Source organism: Tachyglossus aculeatus, chromosome 11 (assembly GCF_015852505.1).
Source record: "Tachyglossus aculeatus isolate mTacAcu1 chromosome 11, mTacAcu1.pri, whole genome shotgun sequence".
Classification (NCBI taxonomy): Eukaryota; Metazoa; Chordata; class Mammalia; order Monotremata; family Tachyglossidae; genus Tachyglossus; species Tachyglossus aculeatus.
In genome coordinates this window covers 72846956-72859490 of record NC_052076.1, presented here as the reverse complement: position 1 = coordinate 72859490, position 12535 = coordinate 72846956, and positions in this window count along the sequence as shown.

The window sequence follows — 12535 nt, the reverse complement described above, 5'->3', positions numbered from 1 at the left end:
CCTGCTGTGTGACCTTGGGCAAGTCACTTAATTTATCTGTGCCTCAGATATCTCATCTCCAAAATAAGGATTAAGACTGTAAGCTCCATGGGAGACAGGGACTGTGTACAACCCAATTACCTTGCATCAACCCAGTGCTTAAAACAGTGCTTGGCATATTCTAAGTGCTTAACAAATACCACAATTAGAGAGAGAGAGAGATACTTCCATTTTTATGAAGACCAGCCAAGGGCTTGGCTCCAACCAAGGCCATTCCCTAAAGAGGTCAGGAATCAAGGCCCTTTCCTCCATGGGATATGTAGTTTTGCTTTTCTTTTCTTTTCTTCCCTACATTTCTCTAGCAAAGATTTAACACTATCTTTTGGATGACCATTGGATGATAAAAGACTGACCTTAATGCAGCACCTTCTATATATGGGGAAGGCCTATATGACCTGGATTTTAGGAAAGCCACATTGCAAGTGTTTATTTTTCCCTAGAAGTACCTGAGTCCTTATTTATCTGTACATTTCTCACCTAATGGAAAAAATGGAAAAAAGCCTTTCTTTTTCTTATCCACTCTACCACCTCCAGCCCATGCTCTTTTGGACCAGCACAACCTGGAAATACTAATAGTTGGTAAGTACCTAATAAGATAAATTAGGTAAGTGCCATTAGACACACCGGAACAATATCTTGGTCTAGAAAACTAGTGCCTGCAGATACAGCCAGCAGATGGTGATGGTTGACTATCTGACTGAACTGAAACACCTCACAGTTCAGGTTCTGTGCCATGTTACAAATAGCGTGATTTAAATAGTCTCTTTTCCAGCAAATCTGAGTCCAAGCAGAGGTTACATAGGTTGGGGTGGAGGAAGATGTGAAGAGGAAAAGCAGAGACTATTGGATGAGGGTATTGCATCCTGCAGGCTGAACTGTGTGATACCTGGATTGACTTATTAGTGACTCGCTCTTCCATTTATTTGGCATTTGTCATGAACTTTCTATGTACTGTCATTCATTCATTCATTCATCCAATCGTATTTATTGAGTGCTTACTGTGTGCACAGCACTGTAACTAAGTGCTTGGGAAGTATGAGACAGCAGTTAAGAGAGACAATCCCTGCCCACAATGTGCTCACAGTCTGATGGGAGGTGAGAGGAGGGAGAGAGATCAATACAAGTAAATAGACATCAAAATAAATAAATAAAATTTAATTAATTCATCTAATCACATTATTGAGCAATTCGGGAACAGATAGAGACAATCCCTACCCAACAACAGATATATACATAAGTGCTGCAGGTCAGGGAGATGGGGGAAAAGCAAAGGGAGTGAGTCAGGGTGTCGCAGAAGGGAGTGGGAGATGAGAAAAAGTGGGACTTATTCTAGGAAGGCCTCTTGGAAAAGATGTGCCTTCAGTAAACTTTGAAGTGGGGGAGAGTAATTGTCTGGCAGATTCGAAGAGGGAGGACATTCTGGCCCAGAGATAGGATGTGGGCCAGCAATCGGCAGCCTCATTAGCCCCTGTATTGTCCAACGGGTTTTACGGTTTCTCACTGATGGTTGAGCATGACGTTGGCATCCCTTGTTCTCCAATGGTCTCTGTTCATCATTCTTAGTCCTTCCTCCAACGGTCCGTTGATCTCAACCTCATGGCCTAATCCACCATTTTAGAGCCATGTGGGCGGGGGCACAGGAAGTTGGAGACCCCGCTTTGCACTGCGGGCCACCTTGGACCTCGGGGGCAATAATGCTACTTCAATCCCCTTCCCCACACGATGACAGAGCTCAACCCAGACCGGTTTGGAGCCAAACAGGGGAAAGAACAATGTGGAAAAATGCCAGGGCAGCAAAGGCTCTTTGGGTGGGGCTCTGTGTTAGAGACCATGCAGGGCTCACCTCTCTGCCCTGGAGGTCAAGCCTGAAGAGGGCGAGAGAAACAGTCCCTCATTTTTTACTCTAATTAGCAAACCAATCCCATAAATTCCAAAACCCGATACTATGTGGTTCGGACATTAAATTCCCTCCCCTTATTCCCAAAAGAAAGGAGCATATTCATAAAGTTCTGCATAGTTTTCCACTTCTGTGCACCCAAACCACAAAGTACGTTCAGTGTAGCCTCACTAGCTATTGCCAGGGAATCATTTTTTCATTTGTGACATATGGGCAAACAAAGGGTCTCCTAGAACCCCTTGTAGTTTATTAATCCCAGGTCCAACCTGACCCATCACCATGTAGAAGCCATAATAATAATAATAATATAATAATAATAATAAAAATAATAATCGTGGTTTTTGTTATGGGCTTACTATATGCCAGTCATAGTACTACTAATTGCTGGGGTGGATTCAAGCAAATTTGGTTGGACACAGGCACTATTCCAAATGGGGCTCACACTCTCAATCCCCATTTTACAGATGAGGTACCTGAGGCACAAATAAGTAACATGACTTGCCCAAAACCACACGGCAGAGAAGTGGCAGAGCTTGGATAAGAACCCAGTACCTTTTGACTCCCAGGCCCATGTTCTATCCACTACACCATGCTGTTCCAACAGTGCTTGGCACATACTAAGTGCTTAACAAATACTATTATTATTATTATTATAAGGCCTACAGTGGAGTCAGAAATGCAGCTCTAACTGGTTTGGAGTACATTACCCACTCTCCAGGCTGGAACTGATATGGTGCTACTGCCAGGGGTTGCCTTGGTCTTTGTGGGTCTCTGCCTGCTACATTTTGCACTTTTCCAGTGCAGTGGTGCTGTTCTTAGAAAGTGCAGATCTAGGCCCTTCAAGTTCCTCCCACTTTAGGTCTCATGAGGGTAGAAGTCAGCATTCTCATCTGGCCATCCCTTGTCCAGTAGGACAGAAAGTCTGGTACTACCAGGAGCACTCTTGGAATCCATCACTCTGGGTACTGCTCACAGTATTCCTTTTCCCGTCGTGCCCTGACTGATTATCCTCTTCTTTAATCAGTGAAGCAGCCGCCTCAAGTGTATCCTGCTTCTCTGCACAGTACAGGAACACTAGTTTTCCTTCCTGAACACAATACAGCAGGGTGCTTTCAGCAAGGCACCGTTCATTTCCCACCAGGCTGTGTGGACCTCCAGGGGTGGAGGGACCTCCAGGGGTCCCCCTTTGACCCCAAACACTGGAACACTTGCCTCAGGTGGAAGGCAGTACTGTCTCTGGAGTTTTGGCCATTCTCCTGGATGATGATGGATTCTTCAGAAAGAGGTCCAAATTCCAGGTTGTCCTTGACCCAGCTGACAATGTTCTCCCAGGCAGCTGGCATCACCCCACTTTTCCTTGCTTTTATAGAACCAACAGCTATACAATCATTGACCTCCCTGCTTTTCCAGTCAGTGGGACGCCTGATAAAGTGTTTTCCTCGGGGTGTCCAACAGGTTATGTGGCACATTGTCTAGCCAGGTCCCCTCATACTCTGCCCCCCAGAGTAACCCGACACTTTACCAAGGGGATCCAAGTGCCTGTGCTGGCAGCTCCTTTCCGTAGACCATGTCCTGCTGCTTCACCTGCTATCTTCCCAACTATCCAGGATCTTCCAGTACAACCCAGTTTCTTGGAGAAGCTGGGACAACACCCCCATCACTCCTTAAGGATTTCAGCCTTGCTGGCATAGCTACATTTTTCTTCTCCCTCTTGGAACTTTTCCCAGATGAGCCCCACAGAACTCAGTCATATAGTGTCACATCGAAAACATTTGTCATTCCATGCACAATTATGTGTTCCACATGCCTCTTGGGGACAAACCCAATCCTTGGGTCTCATAATTATACTAGGCCTTCTTTCCCTCGGCCATGGTCCCCAGGTGGGTTGCTCAGTTGGCTTGTGGTGTTTGCTTCGGCTCTTATGAATCCATCCAACATTCTCCAGAAAGTTTGGCTAGTGTGCTCTTTAGCTCATGCTACTGGGTTTGCATCTCTAGTGCAGCACCCAACACCCCAACTATTGCTCTCTTTTCTACCATCTTATTTCTCCACAAATCCCCTGCTTTAGCCAGGTAACTCTGTAATTGTTATGCTACCAAGTCTCCACTTTACATCTCCAATTCCCTCCTAGGTTCAGGATCAATAAGGTTGTTCCATGCTTCCATGGGGACTTCCTCATAGTGTGGCCAGTCCAATGAGCCCACCTTCCATTCTTCCAGACAGGGAGGTACGACCCCATTTGAGTCCAGCTGAATATCCTCCCATGTTCAAACCCACACCTGGATCCTGTCCACCGGGCCTGTGGATGTTCTCCCTCTTGTGGCCTCATCATCCCAATTCCAGCAGTCAGGCTATATATCCCAAACCACATTTCTTCCACTTTTTAAACTGTTTGGACAACCCCCTCCCCTCCCAAGATCCCCACTGTCTTGGGTCTTAACAAACTTTCCACAGCTTGTCCAGTTCAGCAAAACTATATTCCACCATTGCTTGCTTCACCCTTACCAACCATCATGTGAAGGTATTCCAGTCTCCAGGGGTCCCACCTAATTCCTTAGGCAGGGCTTTCTTCTCCTGCAGAGATAGGAAAGTGACCACCACCTCCTCGGTGACAGTGGTGGAGGGTTCCCACTCATCTGATGGGTCATCGGTACTTCCACATGCTACAGTCTCTCTCATGCAGGTGTGAATTGGGGAGAGCTCAGTCCCATCTCTTAAGGTCATGTCTCCCTCATGCCTGGTAACTTGTTGAGTCTTCTATTCCACCACCATCATTGAATGGCATGGAAAGACCTTGGGAATCCCTGGGGACTGGTGGAAAAGGGAGAATGAAGCCTCTGGTAGGGTGGAGGTATGATGCAGAGCATTAAATTCTCTCCTCTACCCCCTCCAATCTGGCTTCCGTCCCCTAGATTCCACGGAAACTGCCCTCTCAAAGGTCACCAATGACCTACTGCTTGCCAAATCCAAAGGCCCCTACTCTATCCTAATCCTCCTCGACCTCTCAGCTGCCTTCGAAACTGTGGACCACCCGCTTCTCCTCAACACGCTATCCAACCTTGGCTTCACAGACTCCGTCTTCTCCTCGTTTTCCTCTTATCTCTCCGGCCGTTCATTCTCATCCTCTTTTGTGGGCTCCTCCTCCCCCTCCCATCCCTTACTGTAGGGGTTCCTCAAGGGTCAGTTCTTGGTCCCCTTCTGTTCTTTATCTACACTCACTCCCTTGGTGAACTCATTCGCTCCTACGACTTCAACTATCATCTCTATGCTGATGACACCCAAATCTACATCTCTGCCCCTGCCTCTACATCTCCCTCCTTTTAGGCTCGTGTCTCTTCCTGCCTTCAAGACATCTCCATCTGGATGTCTGCCCGCCATCTAAAACTCAATATGTCCAAGACTGAACTCCTTATCTTCCCTCCTAAACCCTGCCCTGACGGCACTACCATTCTTCCCAGCTAACAAGCCCGCAACCTCGGTGTCATCCTCGACTCTGCTCTCTCGTTCACCCCATACATACAATCCGTCATCAAAACCTGCCGGTCTCACCTTTGCAACATCGCCAAGATCCGCCCTTTCCTCTCCATCCAAACTGCTACCCTTCTGGTTCAATCTCTCATCATATCCCGACTGGATTACTGCTTCAGATCCTCTCTGATCTCCCATCCTCTTGTCTTTCCCCACTTCAATCTATACTTCACGCTGCTGCCCGGATCATCTTTGTGCAGAAATTCTCCGGGTATGTTACTCCCCTCCTCAAAAATCCCCAGCGGCTACCAGTCAACATACGCATCAGGCAAAAACTCCTCACTCTCGGCTTCAAGGCTCTCCATCACATCGCCCCTCCCACCTCACCTCCCTTCTCTCCTTCTACAGCCCGGCCCGCACTCTCTGCTCTTCTGCCCCTAACCTCCTCACTATGCCTTGTTCTCGCCTGTCCCGCCGTCGAACCCCGGCCCACGTCCTTCTCGTGGTCTGGAATGCCCTCCATCCGCACAGCTAGTTCTCTTCCTCCCTTCAAAGCCCTACTGAGAGCTCACCTCCTCCAGGAGGCCTTCTCAGACTGAACCCCCTCCTTCCTCTCCCCCTCCTGCCCCTCCCCATCCCCTCGCCTTACCTCCTTCCCTTCCCCACAGCACCTGTATATATGTATATATGTTTGTACATATTTATTACTCTATTTATTTTACTTGTACATAGTTGTTCTATTTATTTTATTTTGTTAATATGCTTGGTTTTGTTGTCTGTCTCCCCTTTCTAGACTGTGAACCCACTGTTGGGTAGGGACCGTCCCTATATTTTGCCAACTCGTACTTCCCAAGCGCTTATCACAGTGCTCTGCACACAGTAAGTGCTCAATAAATACGATTGAATGAATGAATGAATAAATAAATGAGGGTGAATGAACTGTACGCTGGAGATGCAAGTGTATGGCTTCCTCTGAAACTGAAGCTTTCGTAGATGAACCTGAAGCTAACCACCATGGCAGTGGCAGAGGAGACCCTAGCCTGGCTGCTGCCACACTTGAGACTGTAGGAGGGGAGGGAGACAGGCTGGGTTTTCCCAGAGGGATGTGCAAGCTGCTGCTGTTATTGCTACTGCTGCCAGGCTTTGTGAATGCACAGATGTGCTTAAGTGAGATTTCTACTTCTGGACCAGGAGGTGGAAAGGTTACTCTGGCAATGGCAAAGTGGGTCCATTTCCATATACAGTAGCCCAAGAGAAGTAGTGAACCGTAGTGGATAAAGCATGGAACTGGGAGTCAAAAGGTAATGGGTTCTAATCCTAGCTTCCCTGCTTCTCTGCTGTGTGACCCTGGGCAAGACATTTCAATAATAATAATAACTGTGGTATTTAGTGCTTACTATTCACTATCCCTGGGGAGGATACAAACAAATCGGGTTAGACAAAGTCCCTGTCCCACATGGGGCTGACAATCTCAATCCCCATTTTACAGATGAGGTGACTGAGGCTCACTTCTCTGGACCTCAGTTACCTCATCTGTAAAATGGGGATTGAGACTGTGAGCCCTATGTGATACAGGGACCATGTCCGGGCTGATTTACTTGTATCCACCCCAGCATTTAGTTCAGTGTCTGGCACATAGTACGTACTTAAAAAAATCATCATTGTTATTATTATTAGCCCTGCCACCTAGTAAGCTCTTAAAAGTAACATCAATACTTTTAATATTACACTCGGCTCTGGATTAGGGAAGGCCTTTTCTCTCCCCTTCAAAGCAGGAAAGGATAACAAACAGAAGAGTCCTAGCTCCTCAGGACAGTTCATGCTGCCCAGGCTCTGTCTCTCCAGCAGCCCAGCACGAGGAAAGCAGGAAAGCACTGAAAGACGCCATTTGTTTGTTTTCTTCTTATTTCAAAAAATCAACAAAATAAATGAACACTTCAGAGCCAGCTGCTGTCTGAGACAGTGGCGACCCCCAGACCAGGGAGCACTGAGGCCACTGCCCTCTGGCCCAGAGGGGCAATGAATGGGTGGTGGTCACCAGGCCAGTTTCAGATTGCAACATATGCCTGTCAGGGGAAGGCAGTGCCAACAAACACCTCTTATGCAAATTGCACCTCCTTCGGAGACACATTAGAGATTGTACAGTGACTACAGAGAAAGAGATCAATCGTGTTTCCAGGTTGGTGAGTAAGTGAGGTGTCATGGAGGCTGGGAGATCTTCAGGAGCTTCCAAATAGATTTTTGAAGTCCTTGAGGATCAGTGTAGGGATATGGAGAGATGGAATCAGGAATCAGGGGAAGCAGTGTGGCCTAATGAAAAGAGCATGGGCCTGGGAGTCAGAGAACCTGAGTTCTAATCCCAGCTCCACCATTTGCCTGCTGTATGACTTTCGGCAAATCACTTAACTTCTCTGTGTTTCAATTTCCTCAACTGTCAAATGGGGATTCAATATCTGTTCTCTCTCCTACTTAGAGAGACTGTGAGCCCCATGTGGAACAGCAACTGTGTCCAACCTAATTAACATGACCTACCCCTATGCTTGGAACAGTGTTTGATACATAGAAAGCACTTAACGAGTACTATAAAAAGGAATGTGAGAACGGCATCAAAATGCTTCTGCATGTGGGGTGGTAGGTGATAATGCATGGTAATTGGAGTGGGTATTAGAGATGGATGAAATTGGCTTCAAAGGAAATAAAAGAGAGAGATGGAGGGCATGGGATGTTGAGAAAACATCACTGTGGGACAAGAAAAAAGCCCACTGTGTTTAGGTGAAAATAGTTTTGATGGGAGTAGACTATGTTCCAGACCTTCAATGTTTGTGATCCTATGTTACCATTTAATATTGAGTATGGTCCATAAGAAACTTTGATGGAACTGCTCAAATTTCAAAATCTGGCACCTGTATGTGGTCTAGGTCTTCTCTAGCTGCAGCGAATATTGGTCAGCACAACAACATTGAAGACCTTTAGATTGATCTGGCTTCTAATACCATGCTGCCACATATATTTTGACAGTCTCCTAAAGAACACGTTGTCCTTCTTGATTCATTTTTCTACTTGACGATCATTGTATCTTTAGCAAGACTTGCCCCCTCCCTTTTTCCCTTCCTGATGTTGATCTTCAATCATTCACTTTCCAATGGCTTCCTCCCAACTCATTTCAAACATACTCATGTAAACCCCTAGTCTAAATAGACTCTTCCTTGTCCCCACATGTTATTGTCCCATCTCTCTTTTACCATTTCTCTCCACACTCCCTGAGTAAGTTGTCTACATCCACCGCCTCCACTTCCCTCCTCCAATTCTCTCCAAGACTCCCTCCAATATGGGTACCGCTTTCTTTACTCCACAGAAACTGCCCCTCTAATATCATCAATGACCTTCTTCTTGCAAAATCCAACAGCTTCTATTACATAATAATCCTCTTGACCTCTCAGTTTCCTTGGACTCTGTCGACCACTGTTTTCCTGGAAACATTATCTAACCTTGGCTTCACTGACACTATCCTCTCCAGTTGCTCCTCCTAACGCTCTAGCCACTCATTCTAAATCTCTTTTGGAGCTTCTTCCTCTGATTCCCACCCTCTAATTGTAGGAGCCCTCCAAGACTCAGTTTTGTGCCCCTTTCTGTTTTCCATCTACACCTACTCCTTTGCAGAACTCATTACCTCCCATGGCTCTCGACTACCTTCTCTATGCTGATGATTCCCAAATCTATATCTCCAACTCTGACCTCTCTTCTCTGCAGTCTTTCATTTCTTCCTACTTTCAGGACACGCTACTTAATTGTCTCACTGACATTCCATCTAACATGTCCAAAACAGAGCTCCTCATCTCCCCACACCTGTTCTCCATCGTTGTTTCCCATCACTGTAGAATACACCACTAGCCTCCTTGCCTCACAAGCCCAAAAGCTTGGCGTTATCCTCTATCACCATTCAACACACGTATTCAATCTGGCACCAATTCCTGATAGTTCTACCTTTACTACATCTCTAAAATCTTCCCTTTTCTCTCCATCCAAATTATCCAAACTGCTACCCCACTAATCCAAGCATTTAACACAACCTGCCTTAATTTCCACATTAGATCTTCACTAGACTTCCTGCCTCCTGTCCTCACTCATTCCTGCCCTTACTTTACTTTGATGCTGCCTGGATTATTTCTTCTAAAAAAAGGTTCATCTCACATCTTCACACTCCTCAAGCATCTCCAGTGATTACCCATCCACCTCTGCACCAAAAAGAAATTCCTCCACATCAGCTTTAAATCACTTTCTCAGCTTGCCCCCCTCCTACCTTAACCTTGCTGATTTCTACCCAGCCTGCCCACTCCACTCCTCTAATGCCAAACTACTCAGTGTATCTTGATCTCATCTACCCCATCACCAAACTCCTTCCTATGTCCTTTGTCTGGCCTGGAACTACCTCCCCCTTCATATAAAACAGGCCATCATGCCCCACATCTCTTCTGAAAGGCCTTCCCTGGCTAAGCTATTTCCCCGGTTTACTCTCCCTAAAGGGAGTACATATTTCCTATGTACTTATATCTGTACCCTTGAGTTCCATACATCCATACGTATACATAATTTATTTTAATGACTGTCTTCTCCTCTAGACTGTAAAGTCCTTGAGTACAGGGGATGTGTTTATTACCTTTGTTGTAGTGTACTCTCCCAAGTGCTTAGTAAATTGCTCTGCATACAGAAAGTTCTCAATAAATACTTTTGATTGACTGATTGATTGCTGTCTTGGTAGCAGAACTCCATGACAAAATTTAGCTCTGTATTGCTTAGGTGAATATTTGGTTTTATGTATGGTTTCTCTTGTGCAGATTGATACATCACCTCGGTTTTCTTTGGCTATATCATCAACATATTCTTGGCTGAATCAGTCAAATACTTTATGTGATTTATAATAATTTACATTTCTTCTTGATGTGGGCTCCTAGTATGCAGTCTTCTGAATAGAGTAGTTTCTGAATAATGGTTTCTAAGACTTTAGGTGATGCTCAAAATCTGCTTAATTGGATGAGTTTCCAGAGGTGCATGCAATTCTCTTATTCCATTATTTCATCACGGCTGTTTTGAATAAGTTGAACAGGATACACTACACATCCCTGCATTAGTCCATTGGCAATGGGGAGTGGATCAGCAGGGTGCCTTGTGTTTTAATTTGGCCTACCATGCTGTCACAAAATAGTTACAAAATCTAGATGAATTTATCAAGGCAGCTAAGTTTGTTTCTCAAAGACCAGATCTGCTGATTGTATCAAATGGTTTGGTGAGGTATATGAAAAATATGTTGAGATCCTGATGCTGTTCTCTGTACTTATCCTGTATCTGATGGGCAGTAAAGATCATGTCTACTGTGCCATGTTGTAGTCTGAAGTCACACTGTGATTCCAGAAGCATTGGTTGATTATATTCCTTCGCAGCCAAGCTATAGGCTAATAAGAAGCAGAGGAAAGAGCATAGGTCTGGACCTCAAAGGACATGGGTTCTCATCGTGGCTCTGCCTTTTGTCTGCCGAGTGACCTTGGGTAAGTCTTTTAGCGTTTCCTCTCCTGGATCATGGGAATTAAATACCTCTCCTCTCTCTCCCTTAGATGGTAAGCTTGCTGTTGGACAGGGTCTGTAGCTAACTTGATTAACCTGTCTCTATTCCAATGCTTTGAACTATGCTTGATGAATAGTAAGTGCTTAACAAATACCATTACACATATTATCATAATAATGTATAATAATAATAAAAAGGTAATGAGTTACTTCAGTAATTGCCATAATCAATCACTGGTATTCACTGAATATTCACTGTGTACAGAGCACTATACTTTGTGCTTGGGAGAGTACAATTCATATTGCATTGTATTGTAGCCGTGATCCCTGTCCATAAAGAGCTTACACTCTAGAGGTGGAGACAAACATCTGCCTCCATCCCCTACCTGAATTAGAGACAAGGGAAATGTCAGCATACAATGATTTGTACATCACTGTTTTTCATTCATTCATTCAATTGTATTTATTGAGCCCTTACTATGCACATGGCATTGTACTAAGCTCTTGGAAAGTACAATTTGGCAACAGATAGAGGCAATTCCTACCCAACAACGGGTTCACAGTCTAGAAGTCTAGGCTCTTTTCCTTTTCTGTTCTGGTTTCAGAACTGACCACTCCCAGGCAAGTAAAATATGGAATTGAACAACGTTTGTTACTTACTAGAAAATTAATCAATGAAGCTGAACATAGCCTCCACTTAAATTAAGGAGTAGATTTGATGTGCTGCTCCAGAAATAGTGCCAATCTAGTTGTAGTTCACAAGTAAATTATTTAATTTCAGACCCTGTAGTAAGGAGGATCAAACTCATTTAATATTAACACTATTATTAATCCATTAGGAGTTTCTTCCCCACATTCTACAAGGATGGCACTGGGGAATACATGAAAATTTATGTTTAAGATTGGTTATCAGCAGTGATTGATTTTCAGGGTTTTATCTGATTAAATTCAATTTCTATCCTTGCATCATTTTTTATTAATAATCTGGTGTTACTTGGTAAGTGCTTACGATGTGCCATGCCATTGAACTATCAGGTCAGATACAATCTCCGAACCTCATTATAACTCACTGTCTAAATGGTAAGGAAAAGAAGCTATTTGATCCCCATTTTACAAATTAGGGTTAGCTCCCTCTCTCAAATGAATTTTTCATTAAGCTATAAGCACTATGTGGTACAGACACCATGTCCAGTCTGATTATCTTGAATATAACTCAGTAGTTAGGATAAACTAATTACTCATTATTATTATGCAATTTCTGATTTCAATTTTTCTTAACACTTTTGCTACCAAAATGGGCATAAGTCAATTTAATAATTCATTCTGATTCTGCCACCCTCAATTTAAATCCATGTAGCTTTTGTGCATAATTCCCTTAAGGAATCGTATCTATTCAGTGCTTACTGTGTGAAGAGCACTGTATGAAGCACTTGGAAAAGTACAGTACAACAGAGTTGACAGACACATTCCCTGCCCACAATAAGCTTACAGTCTAGAGGGGGAGATAGACATTAAAATAAATTATGGATATGCACATAACTGCTGAGGGGCTTGAATATCAAGTATCCGAAG